Source organism: Protopterus annectens, chromosome 1.part0 (assembly GCF_019279795.1).
Source record: "Protopterus annectens isolate FY-2018-M chromosome 1.part0, PAN1.0, whole genome shotgun sequence".
In the NCBI taxonomy this organism is placed as follows: Eukaryota; Metazoa; Chordata; order Ceratodontiformes; family Protopteridae; genus Protopterus; species Protopterus annectens.
In genome coordinates, this window is record NC_056725.1 from 1608252671 (window position 1) to 1608266802 (window position 14132).

Genomic DNA, 14132 nt, shown 5'->3' on the forward strand with positions numbered 1-14132 from the left:
ATTCTGTGGACACCCAGATCCAGTTTAATTTAAATATCACTATGGTATCAGTAATAATCTGCACATATATTACATATGGCTTCTTTGACGTGAAAAAAAATCTATGCTTAGATGACTCAATAAATGTCTTGGTACTAGGTACACTATCATTCTTCCTTTCCATTGTTGTTGTTGTGATTAGGGTTGCTATCACACAGGAATTTTTCTTATCAGTCAAGAAATCTGTGTCACTGTCAAGAAATCTGGCTTTAATGAGTTTCAATTGGGTATTTTGGATTTTCTATTTACATTCATATTATGCTGTTAGATTAGCCTTTTGTTTTAAATGTCATCCTTGGAATTTGAAAATGTCACCACTAGTAGCAAATAATTACACTAATCACAAGAATAATCTTCATGTTGTATCTCAGAAGAAGTACACAAAGCTTAAAAGGTCATCATTATCTTTATTATAAAGAAAACAAAGGCTTTGTTATCCAGTTGTACTTTTTGCTCATCATATGTACTTTTGGGTCTTCAGAATAAATAACACAATAGATATGAATAAAACATAGTGCCAAGAAAACTGTAAAGTACATATCACTGCGATCAGAGTAAAATATTAAGCATTCATTCATCCTCCTCTTGCTTGTCTACTGTAATAGTTTCAACAATCTTACCATTTGCTAAAATAGTAAGAATGTTAAAAATATGTTTAATGTATGCACAATGGTTGTATTGCTCTTCTCTTGCATTTAGCATTATTTGTTACATTATTTACTTCAAAATTATTGCTAGTGTGATTATTACATTTGAAAGAAAAGAAAGACATATTTGCTCACTAAAGTGTATGGGGCAATGCATAGAGCAAATGGCAGGTATCTCTTAGGTTTTTGACTGTTCCAAAGCTTGCCCCCCAGTTATGATAAGAACTGCATATGGTATATTTTACTTTATCTGTTCTGTTTGAGCTGACATTCTTTAGCTATGCATTATTCATAAGATTCATAAAGAATGCACACCCTTGTCCTTCTGTAGTATGCATAACACTATGATTTATTAAACAGACTCACACTGATGTGAGATCGCATGCAAAGATAAGTCACTTCCAGCTATCTTGGGCTGCATGCAAATACAAGGATTGTTTCATGGCTTGTTTGGTTTCTAATGTGAATTCCAATATGTGGATACTTCTCCTGATAAGATGACTACATGCCTCACAAAAGGAAGTGCCAACAATCATTTCAGTATTTAAGGTGCTTGTCAGCTTAGCCAGAAGTAGTTGTGTAGATGTGCAATGCTTGCTTAGTGTAAATGTAATAAGCACCTTAACTCACTGTTTCATTAACAGTCATTCTTGGCAGGAAATTCACGTTGCTGTGTATGTAGTATGCAAAGCATATTCATCAGCAAATGAGAGTGCCTGTGACTCTTGAGAAAGATATGCTCATTAAGAACTTTGCCTGGGCATGCAAGTATAAATCCAGCACCTACAAATCACAAGCATAACTATATTTTGTGGCTTATTCTATCATGACTGGTTAATAAATATGATCTGGGTAATTTCAGTTTTAATCCAATCCCTACTTCTGATCTTCATTCATTACAAGTTTGTTGCTCAGTTTTGGCTTGAATATAGTAAGATGGTTTCAAAATTACCTATAAAATACAACATTCCAAGTGCACCGAGAAACCTGCCTTTTGACTAAAGGTGCTATCGACATAGCAGCACAACATTCCGGCCTTGGCATATGTCTCAACTGTACAGATTTTTGCAGAATGTCTAGATTTTGGCCTCACATTTTTGGTTCATTTTTCATAAAATTGTGGTTTTCTGGCACATTACTGGCAAATCATTAAAGATTTAAGTTTAAAAAGAATGACAGACATTTGAGTTTCAGACTTCATATCCTTCAGAAAATTCATGCTAATGAAAAACCTGTTATTCTATCAACTTTCTAAGTTTGTAAGTGCAATATTTAAAAATTGTCCCTATTTCTGGGCCTCCGTCCACTTTTTATGGCTTTGTCCAGATTTCTTGCTCTAAGAGGTTAAGAGGTATGGTCCCTTTTGACCAGATTTCTTACTCTAAGAGGTTAAGAGGTATGGCCCCTTTTGTCCAGATTTCTTGCTCTAAGAAGTTAAGAGGTATGGTCGCTTTTGTCCGGATTTCTTGCTCTAAAAGGTTAAGAGGTATGGTCCCTTTTGTCCCGATTTCTTGCTCTATGAGATTTAGAGCTATGGTCCCTTTTGTCCAGATTTCTTGCTCTAAGAGGTTAAGAGGTATGGTCCCTTTTGTCTAGATTTCTTGCTCTAAGAGGTTAAGAGGTATGGTCCCTTTTGTCCAGATTTCTTGTTCTAAGAGGTTAAGAGGTATGGTCCCTTTTGTCCAGATTTCTTGCTCTAAGAGGTTAAGAGGTATGGTCCCTTTTGTCCAGATTTCTTGTTCTAAGAGGTTAAGAGGTATGGTCCCTTTTGTCCAGATTTCTTGTTCTAAGAGGTTAAGAGGTATGGTCCCTTTTGTCCAGATTTCGTGCTCTAAGAGGTTAAGAGGTATGGTCCCTTTTGTCCAGATTTCGTGCTCTAAGAAGTTAAGAGGTATGGTCCTTGGTCCGTTGATATTTTCCCTATTCATTAATAATGTATCGACAGAGAAGCTCCCCTTAACTTGGACCATTATGCAGGTGACATCTTGTTAGATGAATCATGCAGGAGCACCTTGAACTTTCAGCAGAAACTACAATATAACTTTACAGATTTATGCCACTAGACGAATAAAAATGACACTCCTAATTAATCTCCTGAAGGCTAACATTATGATGTTTGACACTCTGCAAAAACTTACTAAATACCCAGATCTCATTATTACTGATACCGATAGCAACCAACCATACCTCTCAACTTCTTAGAACGAGAAATCTGGACAAAGCCATATATAATGGGGGGACCCAGGGTGAAAAATAGGGACACTTTTTAAATATTGTGCTTACAAACTTAGAAAGTTGATAGAATAACAAGTTTTCCATTAGCATGGATTTTCAAAAGGGTATGAAGGCTGCAATTCGAATGTCTATTATTATTCTGACTTCAGCCCTCAATTTTTTGCCTATGATTTACCAGAAAACCACAAGTTTATGAAACAAACCAAAAATATGAGGCAAAAATCTGGACATTCTGCAAAGATCTGTACAGTTGAGAGGTATGCAACCAACAACCACTAGAATAGAAGTACTAAGGATAAACTTGGACCCTACTCCTTCATCGGGCAAGCATGCTGACAATATTATTAGCAAAACACTCGAGAAACTTAAACTACGCTACAGAAATTCACACTTTCTTATCCCTACAGCTCATAATGCCTTAGTTAAAAATGTGCTTATCCCTAAAATTGCATATGGGGTCTCTCTTGAATCATTGCATTCCAGCACAAACACATGTAGAATACAAACTACTATAACCAAAATCTGCAGATTTATTCTTGCAGAACCACAAACTCATTGTTGCCAACTGCTTCAGTAGTGTAACTGTTTACCTGTAAATGACAGATTCACATTTCTTTTTAGCTGTCAAATCTACAAGCTGTTATAAAGGAGACACTGCCCCTCCTAAAATAAATAATTTAAAAATCAAGGAGCTTACCACACTTAGAGTCAGCCAAGAAGACAGCTTTACCACACTTAGAGTCAACAAAGAAGGCAGCATTATCCTCACTAAACTTAATTTTAAAACCTCCACAAGAGAAAAAAACTATCTGTAGGCTAGGTACAGCTGTTTGAAATCAGCTATCTGCAGATGTGAGGCAGGAAGTTGCACTAATCGAATGATGTTTGAGGACACCAGAGGCTCTGTATAGTTTTCTATTTGTGTCTTGCACCATGATTCCCAGATCATTACTTAAAAGGACTTGTTGACTTGACCATTTCATTTTCATGGTTATCAAATTGAAATAAATGAACAAAATAAATGAATAAAATGACATTTTTAATCATTTGGAATAATTCTGTAGACTGTGCTGTTCCTGCTTGGCCTCCTGTCACTTGTTAAGTGCTACAGATCTATGCAGCCAGTCAAGCCTCTGTTTCTCAATGCAGTATATAAATACTGTCATGTAGCTACAGGAGGGATATGAATTTAAATGCTTCCAACAAAGTCCGCTTATTTGCATTGTAAATAGTGTACCTAAAAGATCTGTTTAGAGTTGAGTTTGGCACCAAAGAAGACAGTAGACAGAGGCAGAGATGGATCTATCCTTAGCTGGAGTTGAAGACCAGCATCATTTTGGCTGCAAATAAGTATATAGTATAGGTGTTGATAATGTGTGTGTATGTATATATATGTGTGTGTGTGTGTGTGTGTGTGTGTGTGTGTATAAAAGAGATGTATTTGTATGTGGCTTAGATGGTTCAGCAGTGATGTACAATCTATGAGTTATGGATGATTGTTGGTGCAGACTATGTCAAATATACAATATTTTTCATAATTTGTTTTATGATGTGTTAATGAACATGTCAGCAAGAATATAAATGTGCAGCCACTAATGCACTGGATTGTAGCAAAAATGGCACTGAAAACAGGTGGGTAAAGTACAGATGTAGTAAGCTATACAGCATTGTGTGCTTCTGCATTAAGGAATATTATCAGTACTTCCTGATTTAATACTAATATCTGAAGAATGGTAGCCTGAGGTACAGGGAACACGGTGTCTGTTGCATACTAATATGAATTAGTCTAGGTGTATGAAGTGAAACAGTTAAATGGTCTATATGAGACATATATACAACCTTTTACCAAAAAAAATACTTTATTATGCTGACATACATACCATCCTGATTTTCTCACTTATATTGTATTTTTTCATTATAACATAAGATTCCATATCCTATTGTATTGAATACCTTATTAAGATCCCTTATCATATGTTTAGCTTCTCCCCCTCTATTTATAATATAATCCGCAATCTATCTTACTATTATTAATAGTTATTGATATCCCTTCCATTTTACACTATACATACTGTGTTCCATAACACTTTCTGTCTTTGTTTCAAATCTTTTCTGTAATATTTTCATACAAAGCTTAAAATCATTATTGTTCAGTATTATTAGGTTCCAGTTTTTCATTATATTATTTCCTTCTTTCTTACAAATAAATTAAAGTGTTTGTCTGCATAATTCTTTATACATGAAACCTTTATTTAGTCATGCATTCAAAATCTTTAAAAAATATTTTTTTTGTCATTCCATTATGTTTTTATACATTTCATATGTTTTTCCATCTGGCCCTGCTGCTGGATCTATATTCACTTATGCTAATAATTTATCTAACTCATATAAAGAAATCTCCATTTCAAATTCTTTATCTTCTTATTCTGAAAACATTTTTCTTCTCCTATTATTTTTAATTTCTTATTTTCTTCTTTAAATATCTCTTGTACATATTTACAACAATATTTGTAACTTGTTCCAGAGTCCTTTCTATTTTTCATTTTGTATTTTTCATTTTTCTCATTACACTACTATCCTCATTTACTGGTGTACTTAAATATGCAAAGATTTCTTCTCTTTTTCCTTGTAAAATATCTTTGAATAATAGCTCTTTCCTCTTCTCTTGATTTCTTATATAATTTTTCTTCTTTATCAAATTGCTCTGTATCATTATTTCTAAATATCCTAATACATCTCTATACACTCTTTTTTACTTTTCTTTATCCACTTTTTTGCATCATATAGCCCTGTAAATTACATTTTTATATTTGATCTTAAAATGCATCCACCATTCAGACCAGTCTTTATAAAATGTTCTAATCGTAGTATGATGGTCTCCAAAACTGCATTATTAATCCTTTAACTTCCTTATCTAATGTTTTCTCATTTAACCTTTTTATTCCTTTGCCTATTTTTATGTATTTCTTATTTTCCCATATCGCTATCCATATTGCTAAATGATCTGAACAATTTGTTTCAATTGATTCTCCCTCTCTTATTAGTCCTTCTGATATTATAAAATAATTATTTCAGTTCTATAGAAACCTGTTATATAAGTCCATTAATTTTTATAGCAGAGTATTAGTTTACCACATCTCATAACTTCTAGTATTTTTCTTAAATTGTTTACTTTCTTTTTATGTTTGCCTCTTAAATCACAATTAAAATCTCTTGTCAATATAATATTCATATTTACTACTACAAAATCAAAAATCTGATGAAATAAACTTTCTCTTTCTTTTCAAGTAACATAAGGATATACTGCTATGATTCTATATACTTATTATTTCCATTTTAAGTCGACAATAGTTAATCTTCTCGTTCTTAATAAAGTTATATCTAATGTTTTTCTGTATTACTACAGAGTATTCATATTACAGAAAATTGATAATTTCACAAATTCCAAATTACCTCTTTCTTCATCTGATAAGAATATTGTATCTTCTACAGATAAGCCAGACTCCTATGTAGAGGTGTACACCAATGCCTGTACAATCACTTAATCAGTTGTATTGAATCAGCTATACCTGACCAGATTAAAGCCAAGTCTTGACAAAAAAAAAGCAAAAAAAAAAAAAACAAGCCACCCTGGGGAACCCCTAGTATAAACAGGCTATACAACAAGAAAAAGAAACTAATGCCAAGAACAAGGGGAGGTGGCTCAGCAGAGGAAGAAATCCCTCTCTAGCTCAAACAAACAAATTAGAGATCTCGTCAGGTCCTTCCAAGCTAATTATGAACCAACAATAGCCTCCCTAATAAAGGACAATCACAAGGCATTCTTTAAATATGAGAGAAAAACAAGTCAAACATATGAAAATGGACTCCACACTTAAATAAACACTCCCAATGCAAGAGTAGCCAGTCAAACATGGTAGCTGTAGATTAAATGTAGTACTTTTAATGAAAGGCAATAAAACAAAAACAGCAAGTAAAAACACCAAGTAAAACAGATGAGCACATTCACTCTAGTCCTGGAGTTTCATCAGATCTAATTAGCACAGAGCTTGAGCCTATTTAAAGGTACAATGATTCTGAAGTTACCTGTTCAGGTCACTTGACCTGAGCAGAGGTCTTAAGGGAACATACTCATTCAAACATTTCCCCTTATCACTTTCCATTTCTAGAATCTATTTAGTTTCTAAACATTCAGTCTTTTTGCTAATGTTACCACCCCTGATGCTCTTGTTCAATAACTGTAATACAAGAAATTTAAATTTACGTCTAGTCCCAGAACTTAAAACATGTTTACATAAAGCACCCTTTTTATCCTTCCTGGAAATATCATAAATGTGTTCACAAGTATGGTCTTTAAGAATTCTATTTGTTTTACCAACATAAAAAGTGCTACATACGGTGCAGGTTGCAAGATATACCAAATCAGAACTTTTGCAGTTCATAAAGAAATCAAACTTGTATACATACTTAGTTGTGGGGTGTTCATAAGACTCAGTAGTTAGTACATACTGACACATACTACAGTCTCTGCAGGGGCATCTACCTTTTCTATTCATTGTAAGTTGTTTCCTGGCAAAAGGTTTATAGCATAACATTCTCTTAAGAAAGATTTTGTTCTTAAAGCAAAAACTAGGGAAATCTCCTAAAATAGATTTATTTCTATCATTGCAGGTCAGGACATGCCATTGCCTCTTAATAATATCACATATAGAGCTGATATCACTGGAGTAAGTTATACTCATTCCTAATGTATTTTCCTGTGGGGATACCACTGTTCATTTGCTATTACCATCTTGAGATGGGAAATAAGATCTAGCATAATCTTTCCTTTGTGACATGACATCATGTTGTGCTTTACCTATTTCATGTTTTCTGGATGATATGTTCATCACCTTCACAGGTCTACAGGAAGTAATTTAATCCTTTATGGATTTTATAAACAGTTCTACCTCCTTCTTAAAGTTTACATTTACTGCGGACATCTCCATTATTGCATATCTTCATATGTTATTATTCAAAGATTATGATCACAAGTGTTTATGTGCAAAGATTTTTAGGAAAAATACTTATTTGAACAAATTTTTACATTATAAAAGTAATCACCCACACTATGTAAAAAGTGGGGTTGTTAAAGGCCACTTGGTGAGAACAGCCAGAATGGTCACCAAATATGATGATTTTCTGCATGAATGCTACCTTTTGAAACAAATGTTTTTAAACAGGGGTTATCCTGGAGTCTTGATTGATACCTTGAGTAGTAAAGTTATTCATAAGAGAGAAATCAGCTATTATATTGCATTATTGGATTTTCCACTCTCAGATACCTCCTCCCCGATCACAATTATCAGTACATCTGGCAATGATGCAGTGGGACAAAATTTACCAGCATTAAAGCATGACATGGATGTAATATGTTCTTTCATGACTACATCTAGCTCTAATAGTGGTTCTATCTTGGAAATCATTCACAAGAACTGCCAACTGATCACCGATGATAAAGAGATTGGGGACAAACCTGGTGCCTGTCCAAAGCTTACCTATAAGCAGGGCATGAACCTTAAAAACGTACTTGAGAATGTGGCCATAAGATCAAAATTATCAAAAGGAAAAATGACCTGTTGTGGAAATTGTCCCCAGTGTAGATTTATTTTATGATGTAAGGAAATCATTGTCAACAATAGGTTAATTAAAATATATGACAAATTTAATTGTGGTGTACAATAACTTATGCATTTCATGCTCTGTATTTTACATTGGGAAAACTAAACGTAAGATCGGGCAAAGAATATATGAACATAATTATGACATTTCCAGGGCTAGATTAACCAATGCCATTTATAAACACATCTCAGTGTTTAAACAGAATGAAAACAGGTTTGCCATATTAGAAAACGTTTTCCCGACCCCTAGGAGCGGGCCTTGGAAGATGACATTAGAACAACGTGAACTTTGGTGGCAGTTATTTCTTAATTCAACCAAACCACTGGGTTTAAACAATAATATTTAATATTGTGTCTTTTAAAGTTGAAGGCTTATTATATATGATTTTTACATTCAGCCTTATTAATATCATGTTTGACTTTCATTACAGGTTGCTACAAGGTATGGTATCTATTTTAGTAGCCTTATCTTTATATACTGCTGCAGAGGTAACATTGGTTCAAAATATTTCAATATTCTAGTTGGTCATATGAATTTGCAATTTGAATCTGAAGAAGGCTGGTACTTACTGGACGAAAGCACTTATTTTATTTTACTTTATTCTTCAAAATATTCAATAAATAATTTGTATGCTGTTTTATTCATCTTGTGTAGCTGGATTTATTTTTTTAGTTTGGTTTATAACTTTTTAGTCAGTTCATTTGTTCACCACTCATATTCAACTGGAGGTAATAGCCAACCTGCTAGCTGACAGATTTGGAGCAAACTTTGCCCCCCTGTTCCCTACAGTCATCCCCCAAAGTAGACCGGCCACCATTCCTCAGTCTGTTATCTCAAGAGTGCAGGTCATCTCTGTGCTCTCCAAGGTTAAAAATACAGCATCAATGGGACCACACAACATCCCAGTTTGCCTTTTAAACAACTTAATATATGACCTAGCAGACCTACTTGGTTCCCTGTTTACTATCAGCATGTGACCTGGCTATGTTCAAGCAGAATGGAGGACAGCAACAGTAATTCCTCTCCACAAAGGGGGACCATCAACCAACCCTGAGAATTATAGGCTCATAAGCTTAACTAGCCTCATCTGTAAGGCCAAGGAAAGAATCATTATAGACATTATTAACAAGGACAGAGGTAATTTCCAAACTCAGGATCCAATCCAGCTAGGATTTGTTTAATTAGGTCATGCCTGTTAAACATGGTTGACTTCTTTGAGAAAGTCACTAATTCTGTGGACAAGGGGAAAGACAGTTTGTGCTGCCTACCTTGACCAAGTCAAGGCATTTGATACAATTCTCCATTCAGGTATTATAGTTAAACTCTCCCAATTGTGAATTAATACCCACATTACCAGATGGGTAGCCAACTGGCTCACTGATATGACAACTTCTGTCAAAGTGGGTGACTTCATCTCTAAGAAAAGAAAGTCATCAGTGGCGTACCACAGGGTTCTGTGCTGGACCTCTTACTGTTTGCAATTTATTTCTCAGAAGTCCAGGCAAACATGGATGACCTCTGTCTGACAACTTCTTGATGATGGCAAGTTAGGAGCAATCCTTGAGTCCCCCAATGATGTTAATATACTAATGCAAAAAAATGCATTACTATTCCCTTTGGGAAAGCTGACATTCCTGCTATTTACATTATAGACAGCACTTCCCTAAGTGTAGACCCAGTGGTACGTGATCTGGGTACTCAGGTTGATAGCAATCTGAACTTTGTCCACCATATATCCACATTAGTAAGGAAACCTTTCCATGTAGCACATCCTATAAGTAAGGGCATCTCATCTAGGTGTAAGGATGTTATAATTCTATTATACTCGGCCCTCATCAGACCAATAATTGAGTGCAATGCTCCCTTTTGCATGTACCTCACCAGACACCTGCAACAATTGGAGAAACCGCAGCGGTTTCTCACCAAGAAATTACAGAGTACATGAAACAAGTCTTACACAGAAAGATTGAAGGTTCAGTCACTGTATTCTGTCTCCTACAGGCTGCTAATGGGTGACCTGTGCCTCACTTATAGGGCAGTCTCTGACCCGACCCAGATGGAAATGCTACACATTTTTAAATCAAACTGTAGAAAAGTCAGCCTCTCCAGAGATCTTAACCTAGCCTCTGACAAGAACAGGTCATGCTAATGAGCTAGATACATCTCCCTGAGACAGCTACTTCTCTGGAACATGCTTCCAGTTCACTTGAAACAGAACCCCTCTTTGACCCTCTTCAAATGCAACCTAGATCAATGAATAGACGACAGCAAATTCACTCCTGTGGTGAAACCATGTGCCTCCTGGACAAAGGAAGTTGATATTAACTACCATATACCCTTACCTCATTGCACTTCACTCACCTAACCACCAAAAACTGGGGCAATGGCAGATAAATATGGTTAGGCTTGAAAGGGCTCTAGGGCCATTAGTCTAGTAGCCTTACATAAACCTATACACTACAGGCCATATTGGCCAGAGTGGCCAAAATGGGCTGATTGTACCTGCTCTGGACCACATACCATTTTTATTACCCTTGTTCAGATCCAGACTTTCAGATACCAAATAAATATTGATGTATTTTTTTCTATGCTTGGTTGCATGCATCTAACATTGTAGCTCCCTTGTACTGTTTTGCTCTACTTCTACTATTATAGATCACTTTATCAGCTGTGTTACTTGGAGAATCAATAAAGTTTAATTTGGAAAAAAGAATAAAGTACTTCTTGTAGCACTTCATAAACATTATGATGATTAGATAAAATATAATAATCGTTTAATGCACAGACAGTTTTTACATTTATTAGAAATATGTATTTCCTTATTGTCTAAGAGATACCATAATGGCTGTGATTATGTGAGGTAGTGTAAGCTATGCCTGGAGGAGTAGGACAGCGGGTGTTTAACATATGCCTGCATAGCTAGCTGGAGTTTTGCAAAGAATTATATGTTATTTGTATATTAAGTTGATGTGCACAGGTACTTGTGTTAAAATGTATTTGAAAATTTGCTTGTGTACCAAGAGTGGGTCCTGATGGACAGAAAAGAAATATACCTGTATGTCAGACTGTACTGTAACTGTTTAAATGAATATATTGTAAAAGAGGATACTGGAAGAGAAGAGGTTAATGTCAGTCCACCTAACTTTGACAAGTAGTCTGAAATTAAATTACCTTATTTAGGCCATAACAATTGCATCTTATGGTTCTCATTGCAGCCAGAGACAAAATGTCTGTGAAACCAGGACTAAGAATCCTACTGTATTGTCGTTAGGGGTGAACTAATTGTTACCCTGGAAGAGTGGACGTTTTTGAAATGGTTTTATAGTTTCCAGATGTTGTAACACATCTTAGCAAAGCTCTATGTGTGGGTGTATTATGACACATATGGGCTAGATTCTGGTTCAGTTTCTAGTAAAGGGAGTAGTGTGAGACAAAAATGTCAGGTGACCAGATGTATGTGATATTATTCTGTAATCCAGCACTGAAATATTGTTTTAATACTAGAAGAGACAGAAGTCTCAAGGCAGTCTATTTTTGAAACCTGACAAGGAGGACTGCTCACCTACATCATCTTGCCTTGCTCCAGTAAGTCAACTAGGGAACAGTAATTATTTAATCAGGAAAATATAGTGAGTTTAGTTAAGTATTATTTTAATGTATCTGTGTTATTTTTAATGTTTTCTGTGATTGAAACTCTGGTGTCTATTGTAAATAAATATTTATCATTTCCATGTTCTTTTTATTATTTATTATTAAATATATTTAAACGTTTCATTGTGGCTGGTCTTTAAGGGAACATTTTAACCTTTGAGATTACTTATATTTATTTGGTGACACTGTGGCTGCTTCTGAAAGCCTCACATTTGGTCAAAGTACTACCATCTGTATGTGTTAATTTTAGTAAGTATAATTGTATACACTGGCAAAAGACTTAGAGTAGCTGGCTTTGGATTGTTCTAGTGGCAGTATCTACCTTATAGTCTGGGCAAAGGAAGCATAGCTTGTAAAGCTGTGTCAACCTTTCTCAGGTGTGTGTATGTGTGTGCACGTGTGTGCACATGTGTGTGTCTGTGTGTGTGTGTGTGTGTGTGTGTGTGTGTGTGTGTGTGTGTGTGTGTGTGTGTGCGTGTGTGCGTGTGTGCGTGTGTGTGTGTGTGTGTGTGTGTGTGTGTGTGTGTGTGTGTGTGTGTGTGTGAAAATTAAATTTCAAAGAGTGTGTGTGTCAGCTACTTGGAGGTGGGATACAGAGCACTGGTTTCCTAGAGAGTGTGGTGGAGGACTTGCTTGGACCACTCGGCTGAGGACTCAACTCTACAGCTGTGTCAGTGGTGAGTCTTATTTGGGGCCTGGAGAGAGAGAGAGAGAGAGAGAGAGAGGGAAACTAAGACCCAGGACTGAGTGTGTCCCCTGTGTGCTCTTAAGGGAAATTGTGCTTGGTGCAGAAAGCTGGATCTGGAAGTAATGTGTGTATCTATCTTTGTTCCAAATGAACGTCCCACATCGATTTCAGTGGTGAGGATTGAGGCTCCTTGACTACTGACCTGGAGGAAGGATGCCACAAAGACTATGAGCTTTTCGATTATTTTGATTACCTGATAATCAGATACATAGATACAGACTGTTGTTTCAGCAGAATGGCAGCCAGTACAAGTACATGGAAGATGAAAGTGTCATGTCACATGACGAGTACATCACTGAAATTTCAGGTTATTTTCTTTCTCCTTCCAATTAAACAAATGTTATACTCTAAAATTAGTACACTGTTAGATTAAGGACAATAACATGGCATAAGATGGCAGTTGACTTAAATCATGTTTAGCATGGCCGTTTTGTAGAATATCACATTTTTGGTTTGTAAATTCCAGCACTGATGTTTTTTGTGTTTAGTGTCTGCCACTGAGTATTTAAAAAAAACTGTTGGGAAAGTAGACTGTGTTTTTTTTTCCCTTCATGGTTTAATTTGGTACTCATCCTGTTGTGTGTATGTATTCATGTATGTATCGTTGCAGTCTACCATTTGACACATTCTGGAAACTACCATGATGCCTGCCTTACTTGTGGTCTGTGAAATGTACACCATCATTTCTAAGATCACATATCTCTAAACTTGTTCTGCAACTTCTGTATCCCTGTCCATCTCAGTCAGTGCTAGTTCATCTAATATTGTAACGCTTCATAACACATTATCTTGCTCATGCCTTAACAAAAATTAGCCAAAAGTAAATTATCCTTAGCTCCATCTCCTTCTGCAATATTTGACAAAACCTTTTCTCCTTACTGTCTAGAGTATGCAGTATCTTACCCTTCTATGTTGTTAGCGACATTATACATAACAACAAACTCATCTAACTCTGCATATAACAGGATGCAATGCAAAGTCATGCTTCATGAGTAATTCAGCTGATTAATTTATAAGTGGGTCAAGATGGTAGGCACATTCAGTATAATGGCATGGTATGTGTTACCGGGTGGGTGGAAAGCAACAGAACATGTGATCTCTGACTTTTGTTAAATACTCACAACTGGTAAATGGTTTGATACGTGCAATTC